The sequence below is a fragment of the Syngnathoides biaculeatus genome, chromosome 4, assembly GCF_019802595.1.
Source record: "Syngnathoides biaculeatus isolate LvHL_M chromosome 4, ASM1980259v1, whole genome shotgun sequence".
Taxonomy (NCBI): Eukaryota; Metazoa; Chordata; class Actinopteri; order Syngnathiformes; family Syngnathidae; genus Syngnathoides; species Syngnathoides biaculeatus.
In genome coordinates this window covers 11229926-11252500 of record NC_084643.1, presented here as the reverse complement: position 1 = coordinate 11252500, position 22575 = coordinate 11229926, and the positions used below count along the sequence as shown (strand labels likewise).

General features: G+C 44.1%; 1 protein-coding gene across 5 annotated transcripts in view; it reads right to left on the bottom strand.

Annotated features, from left to right (window-relative positions):
- LOC133499788 (homeobox protein orthopedia B-like) overlaps positions 1-22575 on the bottom strand; it is a 72050-nt gene that overhangs the window by 6066 nt on the left and 43409 nt on the right. For 4 of the 5 annotated variants that reach the window (XM_061818120.1, XM_061818122.1, XM_061818124.1 and 1 more), the window contains exon 3: positions 6495-6575. The gene's annotated coding sequence lies outside the window, so the exon portion shown is untranslated. Of the gene's footprint in view, positions 1-6494; positions 6576-6977; positions 7661-22575 lie in introns of those variants that run through there. The other variant, XM_061818125.1, reaches the window with a different exon arrangement.

Genomic DNA, 22575 nt, shown 5'->3' with positions numbered 1-22575 from the left:
TTGAGTAAACCCCTAAAGAAAAAGTGTAAATCAGTATGAATACAGAGCAGATAGCAATGTGTCAAATTTAATATGATACATTGACAACGTGAAGAATATAATTTTTACTTCTAGTAAAAAATAACTCTAATTACAAGAAAATAATACAAATACAATCCCCCAAAATGAGACAGAATGCAAGTAGGGCTTTTAAACCTTTAGAGAGAATTAATTTTGTCTCTTATTTCAAACCTCCCAACAAGTCTTTCTTTTTAATCTTAGTATTTTTTTCATTAGATTCACAATAGTGACAAATGAGCATAATTCAATTGTATTATCGAATTGTACCATTAACTTCTGATTTCAGTCTATTCAAACGGCAAAATAATAATAATAATAATAATATTGGTCCATTTTGACCTGAAAAGACCGAATCTTCCATCTTGCATTCATGACGACATATCGGAAAACAATTAATTGATCCGATAATATGCAAGGATAATATTGCGTTTTGAAACAAAAATGTTTGTTGACGTTGGAGGAAAAAGGGAAAGTAATCGTTCGTAATGTTTGCTGCCGTTGGCGCGCCCGAGTCCAAATTTAATGGCGTAATAAGCGAGAGGACGCTTGCGCGGGTTCCACGTCTCACTCAGCCTGCCCAAGTGGCCCACATCAATCTTTTTCTCCCTTGCAGTGGAAACACTCGCGCGAGATCCACGCGGGTTAATGCGGCGCGTCTGAGTGCACGCGGGGGCTGTTGACGCGCGCACTCTGAATGAACAAAAATCCAAATAAAATAAAAAATGTAATTTGGAAGTGCGATCGCAATGGTGGAGATTTCTGCGACACCGTTTCTTTTCTTTTTTCGTTTTTTTTTTTTTTGGTTTTGTTTTTGCTCTTGAAATCCACTCCTTTGCAGAATAAACGACAAGGCCTCTTTTGTGGTGACGTCAATACAACATTTGGGGTTACTTTTTAGGCTGGTGCGAAAATCGATGTTCCGTCCACAGAAATGGTTCAAAATGACATTTGTGTGCGTGATGGCGGTCCAGCGATTACATGCGCGATGTGCAACACACGACACACAACCCACCCGCCCCCACACCGCCCCCCCCCATCCCGGTGACAGGCTTCCCTCTCGGCTCGGCCGCAGCGCAGCGTGCATCCCGAGCCCCAATTAGGCCCGCCGCCCTCCGCCTGCTCCCCGGCACTGCGTGATCTATCGCGCATGGCGGTAATCACAGCTCCCAAATAAAATAATCAGCAAAGAAGAGCCATTTCCTTAATGAGGAAGAGGAGGAGTGTGTCACGCGGAGAGGCCGCTGGCGCGCGTGCGCGTGGAGCTCCTTATTAAAAATAGCCACAAAGGCTCCCGGCGGCTGTCCGTGACCGGGCCACAACATTAGGGACACCTGCACAATTCCCTGAGCTCGACGACGTGAAGATTATTTTGCCTGTTTGTGTTTCCGTTTGACACAAAAAGTCTACACACACCCCTCTTCAAATGCCACTTTTTTTTTGCGCATCCATCCATTTTCTGAGCCGCTTATCCTCACGAGGGCCACAGGGGGTGCTGGAGCCTATCCGAGCAATCATCGGGCAGGAGGCGGGGTACACCCTGGACTGGTTGCCGGCCAGCCACTTTTTTTTTTTGTATGTTCCAACATTCATTTGACCTCCAATATCTTCAACTCAGTTGAAAAAAAAGTTTCATCTCATCAAGAGGGGGAGTCAAAATAAACATTTGAAGTATTGTAATGACGTCTGCATATCCTACATTAAATGTGATGTGAACGTCTTCAGAATGAATGATTTTCAAACTTGGTTGGAGCAAAACCTCACATGTCCCAATTTAGTCCATTTTATGTTTTGTTTTTTTTTTTTTTCTTCAATTGGTCAGTCCAAATGACTGAAAAATCTAAATTGCCGAATCAGAAGCTTTAGATGCTTTAGAAGATGCAAGCTTTCCACTTTCCAGACATGATTTTTTTTTTGTTTGTTTTATTTCCTGACAAACTTGAATGTTGTGTGCGAAAACTGACTTAACAATTCCAGCTAAAAAAAAAAAAAAAAAACTGCCATAATCATAACGCTGCCACCCCCATGCTTCAATCTCCACCATTTTTTTCATATCCATCAAAAAAAGAACAGTTTCTCCTGTATTCGCACACAAAATGAATACTACTATGAATTTAAACCTGTGGAAGAAATCCATATTTAATTGGATTTGGTTAACCAATTGGATAGATGACTACACGTTGTGTACTTTATGGCATTAAAATCTGAATACAGCTAAAACAAAGCGGGGGGGGGGGGGGAGAGTAAACACACCCTGATTCTCCTAGGGAAAGCTATAAATATTCATAGAAACAGGAAGAAATATCAGCGTGATTTCCCACTTGACTCGGTGGCAAGTCTGCGGCAGGTCTCATCCGCACTGTGAAAATTTAAATAACGACAAAGTGCATTCACTCATCAGGACACGAGACGATTGGCTGGCGCAATATAGATGCAAATGTTGCCACCGTTGCTCCAAATGTCACATTTACTTCATTAAAATCAACAACAAATGACTCCAGTCTGCTTTCTTTTTTTGCAAAAGTGCACACTTTGACAGTATCCAAGCTTAAAAGGCCATCGGCCAAACAAATCCCGTGTATTCTGGCAATTTGTTCGGAGCCGGCATCTTTGCGACATAATCCTCATTTCTCATCACGCTGCTCTAGAATGTGCTTTATCTCAATTACATTTTTTTTTTTTTTTTTTGCCCAAAACAAAGGAAATCCTTTAATGAACACGGTCCTTAATTGTATCTGGAAAGGAAGATGCAGTACTGATTCGAAGTGAACCGGGTCAAAGGATTACCGACGAAGCTTTAATGGTGTATTTACATCCTACCCCCCCCCCCCCGTCCCCTGCCCCCCCTTCCGATTCTGCTCCAGCTCTTAGAATATGCTCTTTCTTAAGCGCGTCTGATTAGCCACCGTAATGGAGCCCGCTGGGGACGAAGCGCCGCGAGAACTCTCCTGAGTTTGGTAAAATTGCAGGATGATCAAATAAGAGCCAATCCCATCCACCCGACCCCGTCAAATAGACTAATGACAACATTTACATGCATTTTCATGGTCTTCCAATCTGCTGGATAAAAAGATTTCCGTACATCTGCGCTCGAGATTACCAGTAGGTGGCGACACCCTTTCAAATTCAAATCTACAGTCAAGAGAAGAAGAAGGAATCCTTCCAGCCAACCACGTGCTTTGATTACGGTGTCATTTGCTGATATAGGAAATCTGCTGATAATTTTTTCGTACACTTACTCTCGGCATTTTGTCCTAAATTAGAGGCTAGTGGCATCATAAATATTTCCACTTGTTTGCTACTTTTCATCGCATGACGCGTGCAGCTGGATGCCGTCTGTCATTCTGCCATCCAAAATCCTTCCGGAAATCTGTTGAAGAGCGTACGGTCAGCTCGCTAACCAAATCGCGACGCCAAGGTCCACCGGGTGCAGATTTAACGCTAACATGAGCCAAAAATGTCCACCTTGTCAGCAAACTCGAGTGAGAGTGTTGACAATAAAATAATAATAATCAACACAAACATTGTTAGAATAAAGACAAATTGCATCACGAGCAACACATTCCGTTTAAACAATGAAAGCGCAGTTACTTCATAGCGCCGACGTGGAAGTTAAAGTACTTCGATCTTATACATCTACATACGCAGAATTTGTATGGCGGTCAAACTGTCGACAGAATTTGAATCGAGAATTTTCCCCACGTAACGGAAAAACGAGACTTTCAAGGATTTCGCTAACAAACGCGGAACTGGGAGGTTATCGAGCAAATTTGACGTTTGGATTATTCGACAATTTCTATTCGGGGCTAAGCTAACGCTAGCCGAGCGATTGTCGAAAGTGACCGAGATCGTCACGGCCGCGTGTGGACGTTCTTGCCTTGCCGAGTGATTGATTAAAAACGCAAGCGAGCCGATGATGATTTCGTTATTGCTTGATAATTAACAATTGCAAGTTGCGACAATCAATGACAATCGAATGAAGTCAAAGTAAGAGTGAGTGAGTACTCTTGGAAGTATGCTGGCGTTAGTGTGTACTGCAGGTCAACTATCAAGTACTCCGTGTGCATTTTAAATGGGGGGGGGGGGGCAACCGGGGGCTGCCATTTAGGTCTAGCTGTCACCGTCCGAACTTTTTCCAATCAATTTTCTTTTGGTTATCAATTGACTAAGACACGCTTGTTATTCTCATTGACGTCTGATTACGAGACTTCTGTCCTGAAACTGCTTCTGGTGGGACTTAGTCTACGGCACAGGTGGCAAACTCAAGGCCCGGGGGCCAGATCTGGCAAATCATGTGGATCAGTTTCCATGATTTTTGTTCAAAAACTTTGCCACATCATAAATGATAACGTTGAGATATTGCAAGCATTTTTGTGCTAGCAAACATCAACAGTACTTGAAAAAGTCATTTCCCTTGATTTCAGATTCCAAAACTATTTCATCAATTTCATGTGTAAATATGATAAGGCAAAAGATTTTGATGCATTCACAGCCAAAACGGCCCTCTGAGGCCCGCCACAAAAATGACTTTGACACCCCTGTAGAGAATTTGAGTCAACCATAAAAAAAAAAAAAAAAAAATACAACGGCCTTTCCTAAACAGTTAGCAATATTAGCACACGAGTGATGATTATTTTGGGTTAAAAAAACCAACAAACTTATGAAACTACAAATCACTTTTACAACATGTTATGTGTTCTAGTGCACATCTCATGTCTTCAAAATCACAAGGAGACACTCTGGTGTCTTTTTTTTTGGAGGGGGGGGGGGGAAATGGGGGGCAATTGTCCAACAGTGCGTCCGTCTGCAAACAAAAGTAGCCAAATGGTTCCAGGTGACGCAAACTGGTGTCGGCTGGTGCAAATATGCTTTTTTTTTTTTTTTTTTTTTTAATATTTTTTTATTCTGCGTCGACCAATGTTTGTGGTTGATTTTTTTTTTTTTTTTAAATTCTAGACGGCGACACTGAAGCTGGGACCACCACATTAAATATGTATTTTCAATGGAGGAATTTGTTTCTTACATCAAGCAAATCAGGCCCTTGTGTAAGGTTACGGCCACAAACTTAACTTTGGGTATAACGGAGCACAAAATCCTCGTGGGTGGGGCAATATTACTTGAAAACATTTCAGCGTGAGATTGTCTGCTGTGACAAAGTCTGCGCGTGCGTTGGGACAGAAGGGGAGGACTTGGGTCAGCGGTGTCTCTGAGTGGCTTGAAATTAGAAACATGCGCCGGCAATTATGAAAACGCGGCGCAGGGCTCAGCAAATGAAAGACGAAGCGGGCTCGCCGCCTTTGACCTCGCTCGGCCCGCTGACGCCTCTCGGGTTAGGGACACGCGCGATCGTCGGGGTTCCGTTTGCTGTTCTGTTTGTTTTTGCGACACGGCGGGCTGCGACGTTTCCGCTCCGCCGCTCTCCCGTCCGTGTCCAGCCGTTGTCTTGATCGCCCTTTGGCGGTCTCCTCCCTCTCCCCGCCGTGCACTTTTGCGCCGCTCCTCTGCTAAACGCGGCGCGCTACCCCTCCCAAGATTAATTGATCATCAATTTAGCTCTAATTTGGACCAAGTCAGCTGGTAAATGGGGCAGTTTTCCCTGATTGTTAGTGAAATGTGTGCAAGTACATTGATAAATTTTGATTATTTATCAATTACAAGCAAATGAACTAAATCTATTGAATAAATTCTAGCCTGATTGCCGTAATAGAGTTTGAAAATATGGCTATTGATAATGATCCCGGCTAATAGTCTTTTCCGGCTTGTCGGAATGACAACACAAAAGTCATTTTTCACAGAATCAGCTGAGTGAGCGCCACTTTGATCTTTCATTAATCAGCCGCATTACGGAGCTGATACGCCGTAATGTGCCACGCTTCCCTCGCAAAGACTCCGACGCTTTGTCATATTTTACGTCAATTACCAGCCATTTTGTTGTCTTCTATCAAGCCACCTTGTAATAGTTAACATATGCTAAGGTAAAGCCGGCCCGTCCCGCCCTCCGGGAGCCGCGATGGACGACTTTGGGAGAGACAGCGAGCGCTCTTAATTTCTTATTTTCCCGGGCGTGAGGCCTTATGGGAAGGGTGGAGCGGCGGCTTTTTAAATGGACCTGCCATCATGTTTTCCCAACACTAATGGAAAAGCAGCTTTGTGGAAAATAGGAGGGAGAAAATTGGAAATAGGTTGGGGGGGGGGGGCAATGACAGGTGATAGCGAGGGAGTGTTTGCACGTTGACGTACAAATTAGCACTGCCGTTCTCCAACCGTGTCCAACTATTAAGAGCGGGCGGGTGGGTGATTGACTTCTTTTTGTGTTGTCCAGCATTTGTATGAAAATGACACACAATGGCATGAAATTGTTTCGGAATACAAATTTCTCACAGAGGCATCAAAAGTGGCCAAACCTCACAAGCAGTACGAGAAAACACATGACTTACATTTCCTTGACCGGCAGTTCTCCAAAGGTGCGGCACGCCTCGCCTAGGGGGCGCCAGAGGGCTTCAGAGGAGGCGCAGCATCTTGAGAAAAATAAAGAAGAAATATTCGTTTCATAAAGCTGCCATGCTAACTTTGTGAGATTTGATTTTTAAGCTCCAACTGTGAGTGTGCAGACTCTGGTCCAGAAAATCCGTTTGGTGAGAGTTATCATGGGGGGAGGGGGGACGGTGTCACTGTGCCCAAATTCTAACAAACCAACATGAAGACATTTATGTGCAGTGGAATCTCGGACTTTGAACAGATTTTTTTCTTGTGAAGCCGAGTTGTTAAACTTCTGAAATATATTTTCCTATTGGAAATAATGTAAATGAGTTTAATCCGTTTCCAACCTCCAAAGTATTCATTCCAATTTTAATTCCTACTTATGTACACCCTGCAATTTAAAAATTGAAAATGCAAAAACTTAAATGTGTATCATTTACCTTTTTGGCATCGGAGTGACTCGTGCGTAATTCTCCAGTAGCTTCTCCATTTCTTCTATTAGCCTTGGAATCTCAGTCACTCTTTTGGCAACACGAGCTGCCTTTAATCACATTCTTATTCTTTAGGATAGTCAAAATAGTCGACTTAGCCATACGATGCTAGTTAGCGAAAGGCGTAACAAACACTCATTTCCGTACTCTGATCCAAGGTAGTTCGCTCAACTTTCCTTTTCCTTGGCTGCAGGTAGAACCGCGGTCTTTCTTCGGGCCCGCGGCAAGGAAAATAGTGGGAAAAATAACAAAAACAAAAAACAAACAAAAAAAAAACAAACAAACAAAAAAAAAATCGACCCACATCGAGCACGCACTGGCTTGAGCATGTGAGCAGGGGGTCGTCTCGGCACCGCTTGACTGGAGTTTGGCTCCCCGGTCAACGTGGGTTCCGCTTTGGGTTTGGTGTTCTGATACCGAGAAGTGGGTCAAAATCCAGGGGAATTTTTTCATGCAAATTTTTGGGGTCCAAAACTGATTTGTACAATCACCGAGAAGTTCAAATTCGCAGGTTGCGCAGTATTTTTAACAAGAAGTTAAAAATGTGAACTTGGGAGTCACGGAACAAATGCTAGTCAGCCAACAGTGATTGTTCACTTTATTTTAAGAAGGGATTTGGTGTTGAAAGTGAAGTAAATTCACAAAGTGTTGGATATTGTGGGGGGGGGGGTGGAGTACGGAAAAGGATATGGCCCCTCCCACTTTGGGTTTGACACCTGTGAATGAAATAAACCTTATGTCAAGGCTCGGATGAATTTGCACATCTTCAAGTGACATCTTTGTCGTTTTCTCTCTCTCTCTCTCTCTCTCTCTCTCTCTCTTGTTGACAAGTCAGGTTAGCAAAGAACTTTCACACAGATTTGAACCTGTGGCTGTAAATAGCCGAGCCCCAGAGCTAGCTTGGCCGGGGAGCGCGCTCATGTCACTATTTACAGCCACAGGATCCAATCTGTATGAAAGTATTCCTCCGTCTTCCCGATCAACCGATACTGCTACGCCTTCATCAGATAAGGATAAATCCGCGAAATCGTAAATGGCGTCCCATGCAATCGAGCATTTGGAACAGCACGCACATCCGCGCACGTAGGTCATGTGACTCATGAAAAAGGCCGCGCCCCTGAAAATTTGTAATTGTCGATCAAAATCTCCTCAAAACTATTACGTGAGAGAGGATTTAACACCACACTGTCAAGATAGAGTACATATTCCATGACCTTGTTCATGCAAACCAGCGGAATTCCCCTTGAAGAGCCTTTAAGACCTTGCCATTTGGCGTGGTTATCGATGGGAATAAAATTCCGCATGTCAAATGGGGTAAAGTCCGATAGAATGGTCTCCATTTTTTTTCATGCTCTATGAATAAAAGGACCACAAAGTGCAGTGCTGGAGGAGAAACAACCAATCAGAACCCCAGAAAATCACAATCATCCCTAATGAGCACAAAATGATGACTGACACCTTCGTAAGTCTCTCTTGGATTGGTTGTTTATCCTCGAGCACTTTTTGTCGTCGTTGTTTTGTCTCTCAAATTAGAGGCCCGAGACCCTCCGCAGGTCATATTTACTGTAAAATGCACTGTCAGGTCGTGAGGACTGTTTGAACAATTACGGCTTTCAAATCGCTCGCCCTCCCCCCTTGGAAAGGAAGCGGAATCCATCCCAATTTTGGGAACGCCGAAGGGCTTGAAAACTGTAAACGTCGACCCTGCGCGGTCTGATCGATGGCAGGGAAGTGAAATCATTGTGATTTGAAATCGATACCAAGCAGCTGCGAGCAACTTAATGATCGGCAGCATTTAAAGCGGGCAGCGAAAGCGCCGCGCCGCGGATCCGACACAGGGGCCAAGCGCAGGTGAATTAACCCGGTCCACATCTAATATGCCGGTGTCAGGTCTGGTTAGCGTGCGGCTCCGGCGCGGCCCGGATTGGCAGCGGCACGGCATCCGACGTCGTCTTCCCTCCGTACGCCAGCGGGCGGCTATCTATAATCGATGGCCACTTTTAATTGGGCGGCCCGTCTGTCGGCGCCGCGTACGCGAGAAATACTGGAGGTCGTCCTCGCTGGAAAAAGCCCATCAGCGCTTGTGCTCTTGCGTTATAATTGAATCATTTCACACGCTGACCCTCCATAAACAGCCGTGAAATGATATAGATTGGAATATAAATGAGTTTACACATCAGTCAGAGTTATGGCTGATTTATAGGGTATCATTTTGAATATTTTCATTTGACACAGGATACGGACATGCTCAAATTAAATGCGCACTTGATTTTCTTACAGCGACTCAAGAATGAAATATAGCAACTTTCACAAGTGGGCTACTTTGAAGCATTGTGGACGATGATGATGATGATGATGACTATTATTACAGTTTGTCATTCAAAAATAAACCCTCAAGTAACCTCAAAAGAAATTGGCTTACTAAATAGGTTCAGTAAATTTGGACACTTTTGCTTTTGGCAAGCAGCTTCAAAATTTTCCATGCATGTATTTGTCAGTGAATTCAAAGTTCTCTTTGTCATACATATCATTTGCATGATTATGCATTCATATACCACCACAATGTATTTTGAAGAAAAACAAGCTGTGACTCAGGTTTGCACTACTAAATATTGAATGTGCTTTTTAATTGTAGCCACGGTACCCCAGAGGCTCAAAAATTGAACAAAGTAATACTTCATATAAGCATGAATGAAAAGCTTGGATTGTTTCCAATCCTCATATTCATACATTTGCAAAAACTCCTGATGCACCGAACCGCATTCAAATATGACCAAAGAATTTCACTCAGCTCCGACAGGATTGCAATAAAACTTATACTTCTCTGGCTAAAGTTAAACTATACAAAAAAAAAAAGAAAAAGAAAAAAAAGAATCAAGTGATGATAGAAATGTGTTTGGTCTTAGCCGCGTTCTTCTTTTTGCAACCGTGTTGTTTTTAGTGTTGTTTTTGAAAAGGATGTCGGGGGGGGGGGTGTTGCCTAGCAGCTTTGCGGGAGGGTTGGGGTGGGGGCGCACAGGAGCCTCAGACGAGAGCCACCGGTGGACATGCTGCGTTTGGCGCAGTCGCTAATTGATATTGAGCGCGTCGCTGGTGAGGAGCGCGCAGGGCCACTGCTGGCTAATCTACGCTTTAATCAGCGTCTGTAATGAGAGTGGCGCCGCGCACCCGCACAAGAGAAAGACTTACAAGCGGCGTCTGTCAGCATCCGCCAGAAAATAGTCGCTCCAACTCCTGTGTGATTATTAGCTGGCGGTTGTGTGCGTCCGTGTTTTGTCAGGAGTAAGAAGGCGGGAGAGGTTCGTCGCCGAGGACCCAGTCCGACCGAGTCCTTGCTTGTGCATTCGAATTTACCTTCACGGGACAAAGCTGCGCTATCTGACGAGATCCTACAGACCAAAAACGATGGCCATAAATATTCCAACGCACACAAAAGGAAACTTTGTGGCTACGAGATGTGAATTTGTGGCACGTGAATTGCAAATTTGCGGCCATGATGTAAAATAAAACAAACGCTCCTTCATCATTGAGGTGAGGTCCCAGACCCTGAAGGTATTTAAACATACTTTAAAAATAATATCAACACACAACTATTGTACAAAAAGTACACAGTCGGTGCAGTGAAAACTACATTGCTTACATTGTATTCATGCTAGCTAAAAATCCGATTTTCAAGCAATCTTTTTTCTTGTTGTACAAACGCGAGTCCAACTTTAGAGTTGATGCGCTCATTAAAAGTCAAGAAGAGGCAGAGAAGGTCCCCTAATAAACTGCAGTGATGTTGTTTGTTCCCACAGAGAAGAGACAATACAGCTTACGCCTGAAAATATGGATCTCTTAAAGGAACAGTTGTTTGAAAGTCTATTATTACTGTAAAATGGATGCCAATTTCTGTTAGCCTGTATCTGTTTTACATGCTAGCATTAAGATGGTGCACTTTCTTTACATGAAATTACATAGTTTGGTTTAAACGTGATGTTTGTCGTGTTTTACGTGTCAGATTGACTGTGAACCTCTGACTAATAACTCGATGCCAGCACATTTTGTTTTGCCTCTCACACGGAGGATTTTGCGAGCCAATTTTCTCTTACGGGTGGCTCTGGAACGTGTCCCCACCAAAAAGAAAGTGGTTAAATGTTTAGATTTAAGTAAGGCAACTAACGTGTGAAAAGTATGATACAATGCACACTGCAGACATGTAAACAAATGACTTTAATGACTGCAACGACTCTGACAGCGGGAATCCGAACCCGGGTTTTGCGGCTGTACCTAATAAAGTGTCCGGCGATTCAATCTTATTTATTGCTTCAGAGTCTAATGTCGGCGCATGATCACCGCTTGTTGGGATAAAGTTAATTATCAAACGAGAGGCTGCTATTGTAATGGAACAACCCGTACCAAAGGATGGGGTGGAGGGTTGCGGGTGGGAGGGTGGTTGTGGGGGAGGTGGGGGGGGGGGGGATTATTGCACACACGCAGGCCGCAGACTGAATAGCAAGCGGAACATTAGCAGACGTGTGTGTGGGAACACTGTCAGGCAATTAACAGGCCATCTCACACACACACACACACACACACGCGAGCAGGTATACACGAGTCTCAACGCACGACCCCACTCGCGGCACACATGCTCCGTTATGCATACTTTAAATAGGATACTGTGTACAAAACGAATGGCCGCTAATTATGAAATCGAGCCGAAATAATTGCTGCCGTCGCCGCGCAAAGCGGGTTATTTAATTGCTAACTAGATTTTAACCAACACATTACGCAACTTTATACAATCAGTATAAAGGACATCTGTACGTGAGAAAATGTGGGAAACAAATAGTATTCAAGTCAATCATTTTTGGTCTTTAAATGATTAAGAAAGATTTCCTGATGAGGAATTGGTGGATTTTTTATTTTTTATTTTTTTTTTGGGGGGGGGGGGGGGGGTATGAATTAAGTGACTGGCCAAACAAGAAGACGAATTCCACATTGAAAACAATCACTGAACTTTCCCTTATGATACAAATTCCAACAAATAATACAAGACATCATAAATGGGGTCGGGAATAGCACCAGTCAGTTTGTTACAAGCCTCCAAGGGGCTATTGGAACACAAACCATGAAGCAACACATGTTGGACGACACAATTACAAACCAAATTTCAATGAAGTTGGGACATTGTGCTAAATAAACAAAAACAGAACGCAAGGATTTGCAAATCACGTTCATTGAATACACTGCAAAGACTAGACATTTAATGTTCAAAGTGATAAACGTGTTTTTTGCAAAAAGTCGTGAACTTAGAATCTTATGGCTGCCACAAGCGAAGATATTGCGAGGATGACCTCTTCGTGGGAAAATAGTCAAAAACGTGAAGGGTCATCTTCGTCAACGTACAATTGCAAGGAATTTAAGGATTTCATCATCTACGGTTCATAATATCATCAAAAGGTTCAGAAAATCTGGAGAAATTACTGCATGTAAGTGGCAAGGCCAGAACCCAACATTGAACACCCGAGACCTTCGATCCAACAGGTGCCACGACGTCAAAAACGATATCAATGTGTAAAAGATATCGCCACATGGGCTCAGGAACACTTGAGAAACCCACTGTCAGTAAATAGAGTTCAGCGCTACATCTATAGGAGCAAATTCAAACTCTACCATGCAACGTAAAAGCCATTTATCAACAACACCCAGAAACGCCACCGGCTTCTCTGGGCCCGAGCTCATCTAAGACGGATTGATGCAAAGTGGAAAAGTGATCTGTGGTCCGACGAGTCAACATTTCAAATTGTTTTGGAAATTGTGGATTTGGTTTTCTTCTGGGCCAAAGAGGAAAAGAAATTTCAAAAGCTAGCATCTGTGATGGTATGGGGCTGCATGAGTGCCAAAGGAATGGGTAACTTACACATCTGCGAAGGCACCATTACTGCAGAAACAGTGTATTGGGGTTTTGGAGAAACATGTGCTGCCATCCAAGCAACATCTTTTTCATGGATGCCCCTGTTTATTTCAGTAAGACAACGCCAAAGCACATTTTGCCCGTATTACAGGAGCGTGACTGCGGAGTAAAAGAGTGCAGGTTCTAGATTGGCCTGCCTGCAGTCCAGACTCGTCCACCAGTGAAAATGTTTGGCACATTATGAAGGGCAAAATACGACAACGGACAGGCCGGACTATTGAACTGCGGAAGCTGCACATCAGGCAAGAATGGGAAAGAATTCCACCGACAAAGCTTCAACAATTTGCGTCCTCAGTTCGCAAACGTTTCTTGAATGCTGTTCAAAGAAAAGATGATGGAACGAACATGGCGGTAAACATGACTCTGCTCCATCTTTTTGGGATCATGTTGCAGCCATAAAAAATCAAGGTCAATTATTATTGGCTAAAAATAATTAAGCTCACCAGTTTGATCAGTAAATATCCCGTCTCTGTACGGTTCATTTAAATATTAGTTGGGGAGGATTTTCAAATCATTGTATTCTGTTTTTACTTGTTTAACACGTCACGTCTCCATTTTGGGGGGAATTGGGGTTGTCCAATGTTCACATGTATATGCAGCATTAGTTATCCTTTGCAAAGTGACTTAGTCCAAGCTTACTGATTCAGTTGCCGAACTTTCCATCCGTCTCTATTTCTATATATTGGCCCCAAGTGGCCAAGGCACGCACAGCAGAAGGAGCAGCACGATGTCCATTGACATGGTGGGTGGGGGGGGGGGGCAGTTTTGGGATGTTTTGAAGATGACGAAGACGATTGGAGTCTTTTTGAGTCGAGGGTGGCCAAGGAAATGGAAAACGGAGAGGAGCCTCCTCCCGCTGCAGGTCGGCGGAGGAGCCGCTTAAACGTGTCTGGAGGAGGACGGCGCAACTGATTACTCATGGAAACGGCGACAATAGCGACACCGGTGGGTCCGTGGGAAGGATGGATGGATGAATCAAGTTTCCTCCTGACAGAAGAAGAAGAGCACACCTCGGTCCTCCCCGGGCCCGGTCCACTTCCTGTCCCGGGTGCCAACACTTTAGTCCTTGTCATCAATCACAAGCTGCGAGCCAGCATGCACGCGTGCAGGCGCACACCCTCCCGCTTTTTTCCTCTTCTTCTTCCTATTTCATAACCAAACGGTTCAAATCGACATTTGTCTCAAAATGAGACGTGCGCAAAAAGTGACAACCTCTCCAAGTGCGTGATTGATGGCTCAAATATGAAACGATAGCGATATAACGGCACATCTTAAAGGTGAGGAGGAATCGCCGCAGACTGGCGCACCACGCTGGCTTTTGTGGTGACATTCTTTGCAAGATTGAGCAAAATTCACCACGAAGCATAAAAATAGGAAGCTAATCAACCTGACATATTTTGCAAGCATGCAAGTTTTACACTTTGAAATCAATTTCATCGAATGGTGGTATGATGATACGAGAGCGCGACATCAGTCACATTTTTACGGATACCTGCAGTATTCTGACACTGATGTCTGTTTTTCTTTTTCCTTTCTCTCATTCCAGTTTTCTTTCAAAGAGCGCAGACAACAAACGATTTACGACGGTGAAGTTCACCACACGAGCTGACTTTTTTCCCCCCCAAAATGTGGTCGGAGGCTCATCGCTCAACGGAATTCATCGGATTCTACTTCACACACACGCGTCGGCCACGTGCTCGGCAGAATTCAAACAAGTCCCCAACCCCACATAAGAAGAAGGTAAAATCTGAAATTGGAATTCAATTGGATCATATGACACATCAAAGTTAAATATGTGTAATCGCTAAGTCGTTTTTTTAAAAAGCAAAACCGTTCTTGAAGATTGAATGCAAATGTACTGCACTTAAAAGTGAACTGTACTCTGTATTGAAACACAACGGATAAAAAAATACAACTCAGCCTTGCGATGAATGCAGTTGCATTCTCGTCCCATCCTGCATTTTCTCTGCTTCGCCGTTCCAATTTCCCTCGCGCTTTTTTTGTATTTGAGGATTGACGGCTTTGAGTAGTTTCGAACTAGTTGCGATCGGAATAGCCAGCGAGGAAAACCGCCATCTTGTTTTGGTACTCTGGTACCTGGACGGCTGTGTACGATTGACCGCGTCATCGGGACATTTTTCCGATCCACGGGGCGTTGCCATCTGGCGACGCCATCTGACGTGCGTGTGGAAAAACTGAGAGACGAGAAGCCATAAAAATGTTCACGGACGTCCGTCGACTTCAGACTTGTGACGTTGACGCCGAGTCTTAAATAAGTCGACTCTTCGATTTATCGGGCCGATCCCTGGTTCATTCTGAGATCCACTTGTAATATTTAGCCTAACTCAAGCAGTCAAATTGGGTAACGACGCTGTTATGAAAGTATGAATGTTACACCGTGCGAGGATTGAATTGGGAAACGCAGTCCTGGCCTGGACCAGCCGATCACCGAGGCCATAAACTGGGCTACGCGACCCGTCGGTGGTTGTACAACAGAACAAAATGACTTCAGCGATTCAGAGGAAAACTGTACCTGTTTGACTTTGTCAAGGAAAAAGTGTTGATATTTATTTGATTTTAATTGAACAATTGAGTGGTTGGAAATCAAACACGCGAGGATTTCGATACACACCGCTCCAACAGACCTAAACTAAGAATTCATTACAAAGCCAAACAGCGCCATCTGTTATGCAGGTGCCACCAAGTTTTCATTAATGTTTTCTATCAAATAAAAAAACTGCATCCATAGAGCAGAGGAAGGAAAAAAATTAAGGAAAGAAAAGATTTCTATGGCGTGCAGCAGTGAAGAAGCTGCAGAAGTTTTGAAGGTGACTGCAGGTTATTTCCTCTCATGCATGTGCAAATAACGCGCACATCTCCTGGGCGCGACGCCCCCCCCCCCCCCCCCCCACAACCCTGCCCTCTAACTGCCTATTTAGGACTCAAATTGGAACGACCCACTGCTATTTCCAAAACAAATAAAGTGCCTTTGAAATGGATTAGCGAGATATGCATGAATTTCTGCTTGATTTATTTGATCATTCCACATTACAAAAGCTGCGTGGCGCTCAAATGCCATTACAAGTTTTCACTTCCTTTCATTATGTAAGAGAAATTAGGCCTCGGTAGGATTTCGCCGGGGCGCAGCGGTTCGGCGGATGAAATGTAATTTGCGGGGGGGAATTTGTTGTATCTGTCGCAAATATTCCCAATTAGTCGCCTAATTATTGGAAGGTTTCTGCAATTACGACTTAAGCCCGGGAAATCTGAAGCCGTAGCTGCCCTTAATTGGTCTAGATTTGATATTTAGCATATTTGCATAATGAGGAAATTGGGAGGAAATTGTGTTCAGCCATTTGTGAAGAATTCTATGAATTTTATGAATGCGAAAGCCGCCCCCCTCCCATCCTGCGGCGGATCCCTTCGCCTGAGCTCCCGGAGGAAAACCAGACGGGCCAATGTCACTGCAGGAAATGTTGCCGTGTGGGAGAAACCTACACAAATATTCTGAGTGGAGCACAAGGTCGCCGAGCAAACAAATACTGTGCGAAAAGCCCCCACCCCCACCCCCACCCCCACCCCCGGCACGCAATGTAGTAAACATCATCCGATGGGGAGGCGGGGGGGGGGGGAAGCGGGGACGGGACACCTTCTCCTTTTCGTGGGCTGTCTGTGAACAAACACCGAATAGAGTTTTATTAAGAAGCCTTTGATTTTGTCATTAGATTCATACGAGATAATTCATCCAGATTGGCCTGTGAGACTTAATTATGCATTATCACAGCGCGCTGATTGATATTGAGAAAGATAAGTGTTCTATGTAATTGGTAATAAAGAAGGTAATTTTAGAAATTTGTCCAATCAGTAATGATTATGAGGCTGTGAGTGGTTAATGGCGTTAACTCAGGGTGCCCCCTTTTACACAGTCCACCCCCGGCGTGTCATATAGACGAGAGGAAGGACCCGCAAGAGGAGGAAACGCACACATACACGCAAGATTCATGACGTCTATCGTTCACTTCAGTACGTCTGCAATCCTTGATCAGAATTGCCTTTTATTGAATGAGAGAAACACTTTTAGGCATTAAATTGACAAAAAGCCGATAAACCAAGCGAGATAACATTACGCCGGCTGTCTTTGTTTTTGTCGACACAGCTCTCGTACCGTTGCTCGTCGTTAGCGTGAACTTTGACCTTTTACCGAGTTGGTGTCGTGCGAAGGAGGCAGCTGTTAACAGTTGCGTAGTAGCCGAGCGAAACCACGGCCCCCGCCGAGAGTCGTATATCGTCCGCCAGTCAAGGAGAGAGCGCGAGAGGCTGATGAATGTGTGAGACGTAGATGTGTTAAGTGACCTTGGTACATTACACTCCCCTTCAAAGAGGCCCAATGAAGATTAGTGCAGGCGTGTCGCGTCACACCGACGGCGCTCGCTCGTGTGTGTGTGCAACTTCCGTCGTGGGAACGCTGTCGCTTGAACGCGTGCACGTGCAGCCCCCGAACATATTCATTTCATTGCAAAATTGTATTCACGACAAGAGTTACGCACAGTGAAAACGGGGGACCGGATCTATGACAAAAGTGACATTTTCATTGTGGACAAAATATGTCCATATCTGCTTTTCTTCAAACCAGTGTACATCGCGGTATCTTCATATATTTCGTGCTCAAATTGCATAAGATCAACTCTTGGTTAAAAGCCACCTTTTTTCCACTCAAATAGTTTATATTATACGATGTTTGTCCTGCATGTTCTTCAAAATCCACAAATTCTCCGTCTTATTCTCTTCAGAGTAAAAGGAAGTTCACTCGGCCCACTTTTTCCTCTTCAAGTTAATTTCGGACTTCAGCGTACATTGCGCCACTCAATGCTGAATTTTCCCACGCTGAGGACAATAAACATTATCATTTCAGCATTTATGTTACATTTAGTTTGCCGAATGAGGGTTTTGATGAACTGTCGGCTGACAATTGTGTGACAACAGTGAGTTGTGTGTTATCTCCCAGTCAGTTCTGTCAAAGGCACGAGGCAAGGGACTGGACCCAAATGCAGGAGTCCGAGGCAAGGGCATGATGTTGAGAGTGGTTTTATTCCAAACTGAGGTCATATTCGGTGAAGCAGTCCGATAAGGCAGAGGCACAAAAACGCGAGGCTACAGGCAAGGTCCAAAAACGTGAAACGAGGTCCGATGACTACGAGGCAAAACTTGGGAACGTGAACGAAAACGTAACAAGACTACGATGTAACGCGGGGAAGTACTGCCAAACGCTTGCGTACACACGCACGCTGAAGCAGTGTTCAACATACACAAACGCAACGAACCGGCAAATGCAGAAGACACGCTCGAGGTTCAATTAGCATCCATGCGGAAAAGGTGTGGGAGCGCCGCCAGAGCCGGCTCCGCCCAGGGCGGCGGCTTGGCCGCGCCCCTTCCAAGTTCCGTCGTATGCTGAACTAAGATGACCTCGGCGTTACCTTGGCACGGAAGTAAATCTATAAGAATCGATAAGATAATTACGCGGAAAAGCCTCCTTCCCCAAAGCATCTTGGCTTTGTTTGCCTTGTGTGACTCATCAGCGCATCACCACATAATCATGGCGGACAAAGTGGAGACGTGGGCGAGCCTTGAAATTTGTTGCACGTATAAACTGCTTGCCGTTGTGACGGTCTGAGCGCTCCCCCGTGCTGAAAAGTCTCCTTGTGATAAAGGCGCTCCAGACAGTCTGAAACATGCTTCAACATGTGCCATTCGACAAATTGAGAGTTCATGTTTGCTACGTACGTGTATGTGTATATCTTTTTATCAAATTTTGTTTTAAGGTCAGGTTAGGAAATAATGCATATTAGCTACCTTTATGTAGAAGGGGAACTATGAGACCGGAGGATTTCCCAGTAAGCGTCTACTACTACTACGTACTCAGAGTTCCCCTGTTAGTAACACATTCATCACAAGGAGACTTTTCAGCACGGGGGAGCGCTCAGACCGTCACAGCGTTCTTCGTGACAATCCTGAAGCGCGATGAAGCAACATTTCACATTGAGTGAGTGATAATCACGGAAAACTCATCAGCTACAGTAAAAAAAAAAAAAAAAAAAGCGTCTTTATAATTCCCACTACAAAAAAAAAGGAAAAGTAAAAAATAAATGTTTGTGAAGTCATACAACATTGGCGCTATTCCAAACATTGCAAATATGATATTGGGACAGGCTGTAACCTAACATACAGTAACCGCTGTTCAATTACCCGCCTTAGGCGTTATGGCTTTCTTAATTATTTTGTTTTAGAGACAGTGAAAAAAAAACAAACACACAGTCTCACGGGGCAAAACAATCAACAGCAAAAACAAACATTTGTATTCATCTATTAGCGGAAAAAAACATTTAATAGCCGACTCAAAATTGGCTTTGAATTGATTAGCCACTTTTCAGCTCAATACTAACCAATAAAAGATGTTGATTTCAATGTAATTGGCGTAAAACGGGAAAGAAGGTTAATTCAGATCACTAATTGAAAGGAAAATTAAGAGAAAAATGCTTCTATTGAACGTGCATAAACACAGCGAGGAGAGTCAACCTTAAATTAAAGCAACCAGCAGTTTATTAAGAGGGAATAAAGGAAGGCAAAAACAAACAAAGCGGCGTTGATGTCACATAAATAAATATAGAAATATATAAATAAATGAAGCCCCCCTTTTGCAATATTCACAGGCGGCTCGTAAAAGAGGCTGCATAATAATTGCACTATTTCATGGGATATTAGACGAAAATGACCGCAGTCCAGTCAGCCCTGCGCGGCCCGGAGCCCGACTGTTACGCGCCCCGTTAGGACGTGACCCAACCCCCCGACGCCTGGCCGCTAATTTCGCGGGGGGGGGGGGGGGGGAGAGAGTCCAGGACAGCCTTAAGTGTAACGGCCCTTTAAAAAGAAGCCACGGCGGGTAGAGCCGGACACAAGCAGGGAGACGGGACGGGTCGGAACCCGGCAAACGCGGCAAACGCGGCGGTGGCTGCTGGGAAAACAAGCGACGTGTTCCCAATGAAACGCCAGCGACAAGCCTGAACAAATAGAATCACACGTGCACGCAAACACAGCAGTAAAGACGGCAGCAGAACCTGGCGTATTCTACTCTTGGACTTAATGGGAATAAAATACCTCAGTGGATGAGTGCAGATGTGTTTGATACAAATAGTCATTTTCCTATTTGCTGCCTCATTGGGCATGATGAATGATGGAAGTCAGGGAGGCGTCGTGATAAATGGCAGCACCTTGGCTCTACTGCATGGCCTATTGATTCTCCTTCTTTATTACCCCACCAACCCAGCTGGCTGCTCTGCCCACTGCACAAACCCCCCACCCCCACCCACCCTCCCTTCCCAGCGCACACACACACACAGGGAAACAAATATGTGCTCGAAGCCAAGTACTGGGAGAATCCAGAAAAGGGACGGCGGCGAGCACCAGTGAGGAAAATAACACCGGCTGAAACGAGCACAAGTGTATTTTCATGTTTATCGCTTGACAAACCCATACAAGTGCTTGCTTCACAGGGAACAATTTTTTTTTTTTTTTTTGCATCTGGGGGTGGCATAACGCGCACAGCCTCCCGCTCAATTAAAGCGTTTTAGCCGTGTCAAAAAAAAAAAAAAAAAAAAAAAAGCACGCCGTATTCCAAACGGTCGAGAGGGTGAGTGAGGGAGTAGGCGGCCAGGCAGAGTAAATAAAGCCACGCGAGCTTCTACTGAGCTCTTCATCATGAGGTAATGGGGGGGAAATGATCCCGCCCTGTGCAATAGCCGTGCAGAGTTTGAAATAAATAACGGATCGGTGTCGACGTCGCGGCCGTGCGCTCGGCGACGGGGCTGAAACGTGACGTCACGGGAAGAACGCGAATGTTTATAAACCCGGTCCGGAATAAACGTTGGAGGTGTCCTCAATGTGGGAATTGCAAAGACAAACAACGGAAACTATCATTGCGCCTGCTGCAAACAACAGCACCAATTTCACGCAATTTACATCAATTTTGCCATTCACGCGTATTGCAGATATCTACAATTAATTTGCAGATGTCTGTTCGTGAAGTACGCACATCTGCAACTGGACTGCAGGCATCCGTCCGTAACTTTACGTCATTTCACCCAGCGAACTTGAAATGTAGTGGAGTAAATGTCAATAAATTACATCAAATGAGAACTTTCGCAACAAATGTTGTGACGCAATTATTATACGGCAGGCCTTTAATCTGGGAACAACACCGACCGCTATCCTCATAACTTCACTACATAATTTGAAATTGCAATAAAGCCCGTCAAATGGCAGCAGGAAATGTCTGCATCACGTCCATCGGGAAAAAGGCTGATTGCCAACGGGAGGAGCCGATGATATAAAAAAAAAAAAAAAAAGAAAGAGAGAGAGAAAGAGAGAAAGAGATCAAATGGTGCTGACCTCTCAGACTTCAATTTACCTGCTGCATCTCCTTGACCTTGAACCCGAGAGATAATAATTCAAAGGGTGGCCCAAGTAGTGATGAATGGTTTGTGTGCATGTGTGCACGTGCAATTTTCGCTGTGTGTGTGCTCACACGCCGGGATAACAAATGGAGACGAGGTCCCGTACACAAACACAAGTAAAAAGCGCGCACTGCTTGACATGACTTTTATATTTAAAGGTCAAATCTGCCTTCTAAGGTAGGAAAAATGTTTATTTCTGTGGTTGTTTTTTTTTTTTTTTTTTTTTTAAATCGGAAAATATTCTGGTCTTCACGTGTGGAATTTGCATGTTCAGGGTTTCAATGTTACTCCACCTCCTTCCCATGCTGATACATTTACGTACATTATTGATTCTCAAAGTGTGATTTTATAGTAGCACAAATGTTCTCCAAGCTCACTCGAGTGCTAAGCAAATGAACTCAAATGACAGCATTTTAAAAAGTATGAATCAAGTAAAGTAAAATTAAGTACAGTTCAGTTGTATTTTACTGTTGAATAAATTTGCATTTACAACTGTTTGCTTTTAAACAGTGATTGACGGTGGTACGCGTATCATCAGACAATCATATGTTGAATTGATACCTCTGTGGCACTGTCAATCAAAACGTTAAAGCACATTAATGTGTACCATAGCTTTCCAAATTTCTAATAAATGTCATCTGTTGGATTATGGAAGATTGCGCATGAATTCTTACATTTTTTGAAAATGGAAAAAAAGGCAAGCATTTGAAGGTGCACGCATTCATTGGAAAGCAATTACAGGAAATATTCTTACAGCGATAATACCCCCAAAACCTGTACACGAAAAAAAAAAAAAAAAAATACACTTGACGGTTTGAGATTTACTTCCAATCAATGAACTTTGCTGGGAAAATACTGCCCCCTACTGGTCTGGAGTGCGGCGTGTGTTACTTTTCACAAATGTGTGTGTGTGTGGGGGGGGGGGGGGATGCTCATTTAAGAAGTAATTTCATACAGCGTTAGCGAGGACTCCATGTGGCTGCCTGATGCGACCACCACGCACTTGCTGCTTTAAAAGTCCATTTGGACCGCTGCCTAAAATCACTTCTCATCGTCGCCATGGTAACGGCGCCCGGCCTAATTA